Source organism: Podarcis vaucheri, assembly GCF_965113315.1.
Source record: "Podarcis vaucheri genome assembly, chromosome: 9".
Classification (NCBI taxonomy): Eukaryota; Metazoa; Chordata; class Lepidosauria; order Squamata; family Lacertidae; genus Podarcis; species Podarcis vaucheri.
This window is the reverse complement of record NC_138767.1, coordinates 1,728,933-1,742,400: the sequence shown is the minus strand read 5'-3', so window position 1 is coordinate 1,742,400 and position 13,468 is coordinate 1,728,933. Positions and strand designations below refer to the sequence as shown.

At 50.3% G+C, this 13,468-nt stretch overlaps 1 long non-coding RNA gene across 1 annotated transcript; it reads left to right on the top strand.

The window, feature by feature from the left end:
* The first annotated feature begins 534 nt into the window (after positions 1 to 534).
* Positions 535 to 13,179, top strand: LOC309540191. Its single transcript, XR_014223115.1, has 3 exons — positions 535 to 790; positions 2,811 to 2,873; positions 13,139 to 13,179. It is a non-coding gene; the product is annotated as an uncharacterized lncRNA (long non-coding RNA).
* The last annotated feature ends 289 nt before the right edge of the window (positions 13,180 to 13,468 follow it).

The following is a 13,468-nucleotide window of genomic DNA, read 5'->3' as shown; positions in this document are numbered from 1 at the left end:
GAAGAAGGTACAGGGTTATAAAGACTGGGACTAGCTGCCTGAGATACAGCTTCTATCCAAATGCGATTTTGGTTTTAAATGCAGTGTAAGGTAGTCTCTCCTGCCAACCTAGCAGTTCGAAAGCACGTCAAAGTGCAAGTAGATAAATAGGTACCACTCTGGCGGGAAATAACGGCATTTTTGTGCACTGCTCTGGTTCACCAGAAGCGGCTTAGTCATGCTGGCCACGTGACCTGGAAGCTGTACATCGGCTCCCTCGGCCAATAAAGCAAGATGAGCGCCACAACCCCAGAGTCAGCCACAACTGGACCTAGTGGTCAGGGGTCCCTTTACCTTTTAAGGTAGTCTCTATGGGAATATATTGTATTTAATTATGGGGTATCAGAGTTTTTAGGGGACTAACCAGGCTGGGATAGCAGGCGTGTTGGTTTTTGAATGTCTTATGTAGATTTTTTCAATTTCATTGTTCTGTATGGGACAATGACAATAAAGATTATTGTATCGTATTAGCAACCTCTTCTCTGGTTCCCCATGAAAACTGCATCCTCCGATAAGTACAAGCGGCTGGCGCCATTCTTCTCCTTATGGAGACACTTGTGAACTGTGGGAAGAAGACTCACTTTCCCCCTCTTTGCAGAGCAAGAACGGGAAAGCTGCACCTCTCTGGAAAGCTACAATAGGGGTGATGGGAGAAGCGGTTCCCAAACTTGTTCAGGCCCCTACGTCCTTGGTTCCATAAATGCAACCCCAGGGGCCCCTGCCCCATAAAAAAGCATTACTCAGAATAGAGGTTAGTACGAATCAAAACGATAACAATTAATTGCACGCCTGTTCATAATAATAATAATAATAATAATAATAATAATATATAAAATTTACGCCGCCCTCCCGGGCCAGGGCCAGGCTCAGGGCAGCTAACACCAAATATAAATTACAATAAAACATAATAGGGAAAAGGGGGAAAACCCCCAAAACCCAGTTAATTAAAATACAGCCTTAAAATACAGCCTCATTTTAGTAATAGCTCATAAATCAAGACCAAGAAGGGTGGAAACATCAGATATTCACCCGAGCCAGCTATCCATGCTGGTCCTACATGGGCCAGCAAAAAAGCCAAGGGAAAATTTATATACCAAAGCCCATATAAGGGATCAGAGTGAGTCTAAACCAAAGGCCAGGTGGAACAGCTCCGTCTTGCAGGCCCTGCGGAAAGATGTCAAATCCCGCAGGGCCCTGGTCTCTTGGGGGAGAGCATTCCACCAAGTCGGGGCCAGTGCTGAAAAGGCCCTGGCCCTAATTGAGACCAATCTAACCTCCTTGAGGCTTGGGACCTCCAAAGTGTTGTTATTTATGGACCGTAAGGTCCTCCGCGGGGCATACCAGGAGAGGTGATCCCGTAGGTATGAGGGTCCTAGGCCACATAGGGCTTTAAAGGTCAAAACTAGCACCTTCAACCTGACCTTGTGTGGTCAGACCATTGGCAGGTTGCAGCTCTTGCTGTGGCTGCAGAGACCGATGCGAGAGAGACATGTTTTGTTGCAGCCGGGGCAGATGAAGGCGTCCGGTTGCTCTGCTGCAGAGGCAACATGGCGTTTCTTCTCTCTGCCCTAAGTCCCCGAGCAAATTTTGAACAAGCCGGGAGCGATGGAGAAAGCAGCACTTGAAAGCCGCCAGAGAGGGGCTTGCAAAAGGGGAGCGAGGGGAAATGTTTTCAATTATGGGGGCTGTGGTTTTCACCAAGAAGGCTTCTCTCTGGTGGATAGTCTGCGCCTGCCGGTTGCCAGACTGGGGGCAGGCAATTCTCCCCTCCGGTGGTTTGGAGGGAGAGAGAGCTACCCTGGAAAGAGTGCGAGATGCATGTGGAGAAAACATTCCGGTTTCTCCCGAGCATCTTTCGTCCCCGCTGGTTTGTGGTTGCGAGATAAATGGAAGTTTATTCTGGGATCGAAAATGACCTCACCCGCTCCAGAGCCGAGGCTTTGGGGAGCATGCGCCCTCCTGCACGGCGCAGGAACAGAGGTTGATGTGCTGAACTCCCCCAGGGGCCTTTAAAAATCAGCAGAGAATGCCCAGACCTGAGGGTTGGAAGCATAACAAAGCAAAGGGCCCACTTTCGGGAGCCTGCGCTGGGAATACCCCCCAATTGTAAAATAGGATACGGCTATTAGCTGACATGTGGAAAACTCCAGATGCTGGCCTGCGTCTCTCGCCAGATCCATGTTGATTAGGAGCAAGAAAACAGCTTCTTTCCTTTCAGGAATAATCACAGGGGTTGTTAAGATCCTTGTAAAGCTCGCCTGCGGAGAAGGCCTTCCACCTTTGAAGTAGATGGGGAGGTCAAACAGATCTTTTTGAAAAACAAAATAAAAACGAAATAATAAAAACCCGAAACCAGAACGGGGTCCAGGTGCACACCACCTTCCTTCCAGAGCCTGGGCAAGGAAAGGAAGTGAGGAACAAAGAGTGAGGAACAAAAGGAGGGCATCATTAACGTTTTCGCTGGAGAGTCCAGATCTGTTTTCCAGAATCAGCTTTTGGAGGCTTGTTATCTCAAGCTTGTCAGGAAAGGTTCCCTGAGATGACAGTCAGCGTCTACTCAGAACACAGGTTTCCAGGGTGTTTCAGCCCCACACACCCTTGTTGGCTTTCTCGGGTCATTCACAAGTCACCGGGTGTCACCGGGGAGCATGTCAACACCCCTGGCTGCTGTTTACATCATCCCTAATCCCAGGACTAGACGAGTGATCAGTGCATCAGTTTTGAACTTGCCAGGAGATGTTGAATCTCTTTCATCTCTCCGTCGCTCGCAGATCAGCACCGGGCCCCTGATTCCTGCACCATCAGAGCTTGCTCATTGGAGGACAAAACTGCAGGTGTGGAATCATAGATTAGAATGGAAGGATTGTCGTGTTGGAAGGGCCTCAAAGGCGATCTAAATTCACCCCACATGCACACAAATACCGATTCAGAAATCCCGTTTTCCAGTATCCGAACTCTGATTGACTCTTCCCCATCACCTTGCAAGAAGAAGAAGAAGAGTTTGGATTTGATATCCCGCTTTATCACTTCCCGAAGGAGTCTCAAAGCGGCTAACAATCTCCTTTCCCTTCCTCCCCCACAACAAACACTCTGTGAGGTGAGTGGGGCTGAGAGACTTCAGAGAAGTGTGACTGGCCCAAGGTCACCCAGCAGCTGCATGTGGAGGAGCGGGGAAGCGAACCCGGTTCACCAGATTATGAGTCTTCCACTCTTAACCACTACACCACACTGGCTCTCCATTGAGTCACCATTCAACTACCGTATTTTTTGCTCTATAAGACTCACTTTTTGTAAGGGGAAATGTGTGTGTGTCTTATGGCGTGAATGCAGGCTGTGTAGCTATCCCAGAAGCCAGAACAGCAAGAGGGGGCGCTGCTTTCGCTGCGCAGTGATCCCTCTTGTTCTGGCTTCTGAGATTCAGGATAATTTTTTTATTGTTTTCCTCCTCCAAAAACTCTGTGCGTCTTATGGTCTGGTGCATCTTGTAGAGCGAAAAATACGGTATTTGCCCCATCAGGCAGTGCTTCCTAATGTTTAGTCCAAATCCCATTTCTTGTGAACAGGAGCCTCCCTTCCGGAGCAACAGGAAACAAAGCTCTTCCTTTGTCCACATGGCAACAAAGATTGGAAGGTGAGCAATGAACCTGTCCTGAACCTGCCCCTTCTCTGGGCTAAAGGCTCCCTAACTCCTTTGACGTGTCCTTATAGCAGGACTCAGTCTCTTCCAAGTCCTTCACCTGCTTCCTGGCATGTTCCAGGTAAGACCATGAGAAGAGTCCTCTGGATCAGGCCAATGGCCTGCCTAGCCCAGCATCCTGTGCTCACAGTGACCAACCAGATGCCTATGAGGAGCCCACAGGCAGGATTCGGGCACAAGAGCACTTTCTTCCAAGACCACATAACACCAGTCTTGAAAGACCTACATTGGCTCCCAGTACGTTTCCAGGCACAATTCAAAGTGTTGGTTCTGACCTTGAAAGCCCTAAACGGCCTCAGCCCAGTATTCCTGAAGGAGTGTCTCTACCGCCATCACTGAGGTCCAGCGCTGAGGGCCTTCTGGCGGTTCCCTCACTGCGAGAAGCCAAGTTACAGGGAACCAGGCAGAAGGCCTTCTCGGTGGTGGCTCCCACCCTGTGGAATGCCCTCCCACCAGATGTCAAAGTACCAGACAACTACCAGACGTTTAGAAGACATCTGAATTCAGCCCTGTTTAGGGAAGCTCTTAATGTTTAACAGACCACTGTATTTTAATACTTTGTTGAAAGCCGCCTAGGGTGGCTGGGGAAACCCAGCCAGATGGGCGGGGTATAAATAATGAATTATTATTATTATTATTATTATTATTATTATTATTATTATTATTATTATTACTATTTTATTTCTCCCCTCCTGTGGTTTCCAGTAAGTGTTATTCAGCAGCATTACTGTCACCAACTATGGAGGGCAGAGCAAAGACATCCTGGCTAGCAGCCATCGATAGTCTTCTCTGCCATCTCTGCCTCCTGGGGGAGCAAGTTCCATAGTTTGTGCTGTGTGAATAAGGACTAGTTTTGCCTGTGCTGAGTCTTCCAACAGTCAGTTCCGCATGGGGCACAAGTGCTGCAAGCCAAACCCCCCTTGATCTGTGCAAACAGGGAACTTGGGAGGGCCAGTCCTGTGCCACCAACAAACTGCTCCACTTTTTTCGCCTGAACACCTTGCTATTTGCTATCAAGGGAAACCAGCGGATTCTGTGCACACAAAACTCCAGCCCTCCAGTCTGCCTGCATTTCTGCCTGACTCTCCGACTGACTCCTCTCCAGTTGTTATTGGCCCAACATTTTCTTTCACCGCTGCTCACGGCCATGCCCAAAACGCATTTGGGAGAGGAAGGGCTTCCAGCAGCTCAGAGGTTGTGGCTTCCTGGCCAGTTTGAGCCTTGGCCTCCCTTCCTTTCTCTGTCTTCCAGCAATTCAGGGCAAATGAACTACTGTAAAAGGTAAAGAGACCCCTGACCGTTAGGTCCAGTCGTGGCCGACTCTGGGGTTGCGGCGCTCATCTCACTTTATTGGGCAAGGGAGCCGGTGTATAGCTTCTGGGTCATGTGGCCAGCATGACTAAGCCGCTTCTGGCGAACCAGAGCAGCGCACGGAAATGCCGTTTACCTTCCCGCCAGAGAGGTACCTATTTATCTACTTGCACTTTGATGTGCTTTTGAACTGCTAGGTTGGCAGGAGCAGGGACCAAGAAATGGGAGCTCACCCCATCGCAGGGATTCGAACCGCCAACCTTCTGATTGGCAAGTCCTAGGCTCTGTGGTTTAACCCACAGCGCCACCCGCATCCCTATGAGCTACGGTAGCAGCAACCAAAAGGGCTTGTCGTTCCGGCCCACAGGTGGCCCACAAAACCGGCAGCTTGACTTCTGGTAGTCCCAGAGAAAACACAGAGAACAGAGAGGGAGGGAGAGAGGAAAAACTCTGGTCAGAATAACTCTGGAAGGAGAGGGAGGCAACAGATTCTCCTGGAACAAGGAGGGAGCCCCCAAGTCCAGCGCTGGGAGACTTTTTATAGAACTCAGCCGGGCCAAGATAAGCTACCCGAGTTATATTTGTGCAGCATATTTCAAGTAATAAGACACCCCAGAGTGTATTATAACATGTTGGGATAACCCTGTGCTCCTTGCGGTCGTGAGATGGAGCGGGAGAAGAGGCCGCCGATGAAACAGCATCTCAGACGTCAGCAAGGTCGAGAGAGAGAGCCTTTCTGTCCCGGCAGGTCCCGATGGCTCCCTTTGGGATCCTCGACGTCCGACAGGCCTTGAGCAACAGGAGTCGCTCCTGCGATGGAGGAAGAGATGTCTCAGGCTCAAATTGGCGGCTGTTTTGGTTGGGAAGGGGTGTCCTGCAGCCCTGAGCGTGCTCCCTAATGCGCCGCTGAACTTCCAGGCATCTTGGTAACACGACTCCGAGAGCTCTGCGAGTTTATTTATCTTTTTGAGAAATGTTGATCTTTTTTTAGCGTGCCCAATCCATGGTGCAAGAAGTCAAATGGATATTTTAAGATCCAGCTGTTGGAAGATCGTGGCTCCGGTTTCCACATCAGAACTGCAAGAAATGTAGCTTTAGTAGGAGAATTCAGGCTAGGGGTGAGGCAGCAGCTTCCGATCTTCCTCCTTCAAGACCTGCTTTGAGGAGGAGGTTCACTGGTTCAATCTTCAGTGGCATCTCAGGCAGGGCCAGGAAAGACCCCTGCCCAAAACTCTGGAGAGCCACTTCCAGTCAGTGAAAAGCAGAGGTCATAGGATCATAGAATGGAATCATAGAATGGAAGAGATGGAAGGGACCCCAAGGGTAATCTAGTTGCAGGAATGGTATTCTGTGTCCAGGGCTGCTGTCTCCCAGCTCCACCTGGTACAGAGGCTGAGACCCTCCCTGCCCGCAGACTGTCTGGCCAGAGTGATGCATGCTCTGGTTTTTTCTTGCTTGGACCACTGCAATGCGCTCTATGTGGGGCTACCTTTGAAGGTGACTCGGAAACTGCAATTAATCCAGAATGCGGCAGCTAGACTGGTGACTGGGAGCGGCATTCTGGACTCACAGCTGTCCATGGAGGCGCAGGTTAATTCTGTGTCCAGGGCAGCTGTTTATCAGCTCCATCTGGTACACAGGCTGAGACCCTCCCTGCCTGCAGACCGTCTCTCTAGAGTGGTCCATGCTCTAGTTATCTCCTGCTTGGACTACTGCCATGCGCTCTATGTGGGGCTACCTTTGAAGGTGACTCGGAAACTGCAATTAATCCAGAATGGGGCAGCTAGACTGGTGACTGGGAGCGGCTGCCGAGACCACATAACACCAGTCTTGAAAGACCTACATTGGCTCCCAGTACGTTTCCAATCACAATTCAAAGTGTTGGTGCTGACCTTGAAAACCCTAAATGGCCTCGGTCCAGTATTCCTGAAGGAGCATCTCCACCCCCATCGTTCTGCCCAGGGTGTCTTCAGTTGGAAGACGCCCAGAGTGGCTGGGGAAACTCAGCCAGATGGGCGGGGTATAAATAATGAATTATTATTATTATTATTATTATTATTATTATTATTATTATTATTATTATTATTATTATTATTATCACTGAAGCAGCCCTTCCAACTCTGATACTATAAGGGCTTAACTGAATAGACTCGATCTAAGGTAGCTTCCCATGAAGTGCTCCAGACCATAAACAGGGATGAAAAGTTTCACCAACTCCCATGAAGAACATGAAACCGAAGGAAACGAAATCTAGACAAAGAACCAACGTCACACCTCTGAGTCCAAGAGCTTTTTTGTTGTTCCAGTGTTGTGCCTTGTGAAAACCTGATCTCACGCCTCTGAACTGAAGCTCAGCTAAGCAAAATCTCTCTTCTGATATTCCTCACATCTGACAAGAACAGATTCGGCAGGAATGATTGGGTTTCTGCAAGGTACAAACAATGAGAACAGCTCTCAGCCTCGGGGGAATTAATTGGTACACAATACAATCAAGACGCAGGTCAGGTGAGAGTGTGGGTGAGTCAAAGAGATGTTTGGTTTGCCCTTCTCTGGCTTATGGTCCAGGATCTCTGAAAGACCGAAGTCCTCCCCAGAAACCTGGCCAGGCTCTGAGATCTTCAGGGGAGGCCCTTCTCTCAACCCTGTCACACTTGCAGGCACACTTGGTTGGGGGCGCAGGAAAGGGCCTTCTCGGTGGTTGCACCCAGACTTGGCACTCCATCCTTAGGGATGTTAGACTGGATCGCTCCTTGTTTTGGTGTTTCTTTTTCCAGCAGGGAACTGACTGCATTTTAAGAAAAGGGCTGGTGCTGTTAAGTTTTTATTGCAGTGATCAGCATCTTAAAAAGCAGAGACATCACCTTGCCAACAAAGGTCCGTATAGTTAAATCTATGGTTTCCCCAGCAGTGATGCATGGAAATGAGAGCTGGACCATAAAGAAGGCTGATTGCCAAAGAATTGATGCTTTTGAATTCTGGTGCTGGAGGAGACTCTTGAGAGTCCCATGACTGCAAGGAGATCAAACCTCTCCATTCTGAAGGAAATCAGCCCTGAGTGCTCACTGGAAGGACAGATCCTGAAGCTGAAGCTCCAAGACTTTGGCCACCTCATGAGAAGACTCATGAGGAGAAGGGGATGACAGAGGACGAGATGGTTGGACAGAGTTCTCAAAACTACCAGCATAAGTTTGACCAAACTGCAGGAGGCAGTGGAAGACAGAAGTGCCTGGCGTGCTCTGGTCCAGGGGGTCACGACTAAACAACAACAACAAAAACAAAGTGACATTGAACTCAGTGCGATTGACATCTGAAGCAGACAAATTTAGGATTCTTCTGTAAGGAGTTTGTGGTGTAAATAGAAACTTTGAAGCTCCTTTTTGTCAGTACCTCTCACATATGGAGAATTATATATAGGGACTTAGCTACATCAGTTGCCTCCAACCTGATGGCCCTCAAGGTGATTATGCTCTGTCTCCACAGCTGGAGGCAGAAATGCTTCTGAAAACCAGTTGCTGGAAAATACAGGCATGCTCTGGTCCATGTGGTCACGAAGAGTCTGACACGACTAAACGACTGAACAACAACACCAAAATTTCTAGAAAAAGAGGTACTGGAGCTTACCATGAACACGTCCCTCATTGTCTTAGAATGGCAATGGCACCCAACTGAGAGGGACTGGAACTGAGTTCCTGTGAGTTCCCTCTGAAAAAGCCCAGGTTTAATAGATTTTTTGCACACAGACACATTAATTCTAAGTAGTGTTTAATTGATTTTAATGCTTTTCCCCCTCCATGTTTGTAGCTGTTTCTATCTGTAAGTCACCTCGAGTTGCCGTATATATATAATATAGCACTTCTCAAAGTCTCACATTGTTTTGAGCACATTAGTGAAAAGGCGCAACCCTCGCGAGAGATGGAAGGGTAGGGTGCCATGGGAGGAGACCTCGCAAGAGCCACGGGCTCCAGCATCTCTGCCCCCCAGGCACGTTTTGACATGACGTTTTCCCAAAGGCAGGAAGGAGGAGGCCAGGTCAGGGACAAGGGTCTGCCTGGGACAGAGGCCAGGAGGCAGGGAGCGCCTCCGGCGAATCGGGGCCCGGGGAGCACATGCATGCCTGGCTTTGGGGTGGGGTTGCCTCCTGCCCGCCATGCTAGAGTGCACAAGCAACTCACGCCCGTCTCCTCTGTCAGTCAGACGTCTGTTTAAGAGCCGCTGGGTTTGCACATCAAATGCCTGGCGTGTTCAGGAAGAGAAATGTAATCCCGGCAAATTCTTTGAGAAATTACGGACCCTGACATTTTACACCTGTAATTATGATAAAAGCTCCCGGCGGAAGGCTGCCAAGGTTGCTGCGAAATAAATCACCGCCACCCCTCTCTCCGAGGAATTCCGAGAGCGGCCCGTGGCCATAAATTAGCACGGGGAAGAGAGAGAGGAGGGTCTCTCCAGGCATGGAGGTGGCTGGGGCTGCCTTCTCTGCAGCGATGGTGGAAGAAGAGCCGTACGCTGAAGGGACAGAGATTCCAAAGACTTGGAAGAGACCCTGAGGGTCATCCAGTCCAACCCCTTGCAATGCAGGAATACTCCGCTTCCCCTTATGGGGATCAAACCTGCAATCTTGGTGTTATCAGTACCACAGTCTCACCAACTGAGCTAGCCTGAAGGAGCGTCTCTACCTCTGTCGTTCTGCCCGGACACGGAGGTCCAGCTCCGAGGGCCTTCTGGTGGTTCCCTTCCTGTGAGAAGTGAGGTTACCAGGAAGCAAGCAGAGGGCCTTCTTGGTGGTGGCACCTGCCCTGTGGAACGCCCTCCCGTCAGATGTCAAGGAAATAAACAACTATCTGACTTTTAGAAGACATCTGAAGGCAGCCCTGTTTAGGGAAGTTTTTAATGTTTGATGTTTTATTCTGTTTTTAATCTGTTGGGAGCCACCCAGAGTGGCTGGGGAAACCAGATGGGCAAGGTATAAATAGAAGAAGACTGTTCTTTCAGGGCTCTACCATCGCCATCGATCCCCGGCATTGAATGTGTTGGCCTAGTGTGGGGCTCCGAGGAGAGCTTGGCTGTCTGGCTGGTGTACCGGCCACCTAGCGCACCAGCAGCCACCCTGTCAGGCCTGCTGGAGGCGGTGGCCGGCTGGGCCTTGGAGTTCCCCAACCTATTGGTACTGGGGGACTTTAACATCCATGCTGATGCCACTCCCTCCTCACAGGCTCTGGACCTGGTGTCTTCCATGGCGACACTAGGGCTCTCCCAGTTTGTTTCGGGCCCCACACATCAAGCAGGCCACACGCTGGATTTGATCTTTGGCGCCGGTATAGATGTGATCATGTCTCCCTCGATGAAGGTGCCATGGTCTGATCACTATGCACTGAAAGCCAGGATTGATTTTCCACCCCCACCCTGCTTAGGTGGCGAGCCAATTTGGGCTCGCCCGCGGAGGCTGATGGACCCTGATAGATTCCGTCAGGCCTTGCGGGACCTTGCTCCCCCTGGCGACTCATTGACTGAGCTTGTTGAGGGCTGGAATATCCAGCTCCTGGCAGCCATCGATGAGATCGCACCTAGGCGCCCTCTGCGACCCCGCAGAAACCGGGCTCCCTGGTTTACCGAGGAGCTTCGGAAAATGAAGCGGGACCTCAGACGGCTAGAGCGAGTATGGCGGGGTGCCCGTGACGGAGCTTCAAGAACATCTTATAGGGTTTTTATGAAAACCTACGAGATGGCAGTGAAGGCCGCTAAGAAGTCCTACTTCTCGGCCTCCATTGCCTCCGCTAGCTCTCGCCCGGCGCAATTATTTAGTATAATTAGGTCTTTAACGTCCCTCGAAGGACAGCCAAATTTAAATAACAATTCGGCACACAGCTGCGAGGCATTTGCGAGCTCTTTTGCGGAGAAGGTCCTGTTGCTCCGCCATGACCTCCCTGCCAATTTGGATACAATGAAGGAACTGGAGGCCCCTCGACTGTCCTCGGGTCCAGTATTGGACCACTTTGACCGGATATCCCCAGCTGATGTGGACAGACTCCTCCAAGCTGGAAAGCCCACCACTTGTCCTCTTGACCCGTGCCCGTCCTGGCTGATTAGAGCGTGTCCAGACGAGGTGCGGGCCCCCCTGGGGGATATCATCAATTTGTCCCTTGGCACTGGGATATTCCCAGGGGAACTGAAGGAGGCAGTGGTGCGTCCGCTCTTAAAGAAAACATCATTAGATCCTTTAGATCTATCCAATTACCGCCCGGTTTCGAATCTGCCATTCCTGGGTAAGGTGATTGAGAGAGCGGTTGCTGAACAGCTTGGTAGGTTTCTGGATGAAACATCTGCTCTCGACCCATTCCAGTCCGGCTTCCGCGCTGGTCATGGGACCGAGACGGCTCTGGTCGCCCTAACAGATGATCTCCGCAGGCAGCTGGATCGAGGCGGGTCGGGGCTGCTGATTCTTCTAGACCTGTCAGCAGCCTTTGACATGGTCGATCACGAACTCCTGGACCGCCGCCTTGCCGACGTGGGGATCCAGGGCACAGTCCTTCAATGGCTGCGCTCGTTTCTCTCCGGTCGGGGACAGAGGGTGGCGCTTGGGGGGGAATTGTCATCGCGCCACTCCTTGGTGTGTGGAGTGCCTCAGGGTGCGATTCTCTCCCCGATGCTTTTTAACATCTTTATGCGCCCCCTCGCCCAGCTTGTCCGGAGTTTTGGGCTGGGTTGCCATCAGTATGCCGATGACACCCAACTCTATCTGTTGATGGATGGCCATCCTGACTCGGCCCCAGATACACTGACCAGATGTCTGGAAGCTGTGGCTGGATGGTTACGTGGGAGCCGGTTGAAGTTAAATCCTTCGAAGACAGAGGTCCTCTGGCTGGGACGGAGCGATATGGGATTGAGGGGGCAACTCCCGTCTCTTGCGGGGGTGCAATTAGTGCCAGCACCGTCCGTCAAGAGTTTGGGTGTAATCTTCGATACCTCCCTCTCTATGGAGGCGCAGATTACAGCTATAACAAAGGCGGCATTTTTTCATCTCCGCCAGGCTAAGCAGTTGGCTCCTTATCTCTCTCGCCCTGACCTAGCCACTGTGATCCATGCGACGGTCACCTCCAGACTGGATTATTGTAACTCGCTCTACGTGGGGCTGCCCTTGAGACTGACCCAGAAACTCCAGCGGGTGCAGAATGCCGCAGCGAGACTCCTTACGGGGTCTTCGCTGCGAGATCATATCCATCCGGTGCTGTACCAGCTGCACTGGCTCCCGGTGGAGTACAGGATCAGGTTTAAGGTGCTGGTTTTAACCTTTAAAGCCCTATACGGCCTAGGACCCTCGTACCTACGGGACCGCCTCTCCTGGTATGTCCCACAGAGAAATTTACGGTCTGCAAATAAAAACACCCTAAAGATCCCAGGCCTCAGAGAGGTTAGGCTGGCCTCAACTAGAGCCAGGGCCTTCTCGGCCGCGGCTCCAAGCTGGTGGAACGCTCTGTCACAAGAGACTAGAGCCCTGCAGGACCTGGCATCCTTCTGCAGGGCCTGCAAGACAGAGCTGTTCCACCAGGCCTTTTGTCAGGGCGCAGCCTGACCCCCTCCTCTGGCAATCTGCACAAAAATTTGCTTGATGGTTGCCATTAATTTGATTTTAATTTGATTTAATTAATGTTATAATGAATGTTTTAGAATGTTGAACTATTTTTATTGTTGTTAGCCGCCCTGAGCCCGGCTTCGGCTGGGGAGGGCGGGATATAAATAAAATTTATTATTATTATTATTATTATTATTACAGTGGTACCTCGGGTTAAGAACTTAATTCGTTCTGGAGGTCTTAACCTGAAACTGTTCTTCATCGGAGGTACCACTTCAGCAAATGGGGCCTCCCGCTGCCGCCATGCGATTTCTGTTCTCATCCTGAAGCAAAGTTCTTAACCCGAGGTACTATTTCTGGGTTAGCAGAGTCTGTAACCTGAAGTGTCTGTAAACTGAAGCATTTGTAACTCGAGGTACCACTGTATTATTATTATTACATGATCACCTTGCCCCATAGACGCCTCCTTGACCTGCCCCAGGTGTTACCTAACACTCATTCCACATTTCTTATTCTTCTAGCATGGCAGCATCTGCCCTTTGGAACTCCCTTCCTCTTGACGGCAGGCAGGTGCCTTTGCTGAGTTCTTGCTGGCGCTTGCTAAAGACATTCTTGTTCAGGCAAGTCAAGCCGGAGAGTCAATGTGAGTTTTCCTCTTTTCTTAGTCTTCTGCTGTTTTAGCTTTTGGAAAGTTTCAGATTGTTGTTATTCATTGTCTTATTGATAATTTCATTGCTTTGTCTTCTTTTTGTAAACGGCTCTGAGGTTCTTTTTTTACATTCAGGTGGTTCATAAATTTTATGGGGTGGGTGGAAATAAATTAGAATGAGCATCCAGGCCCGCAGCCAAAG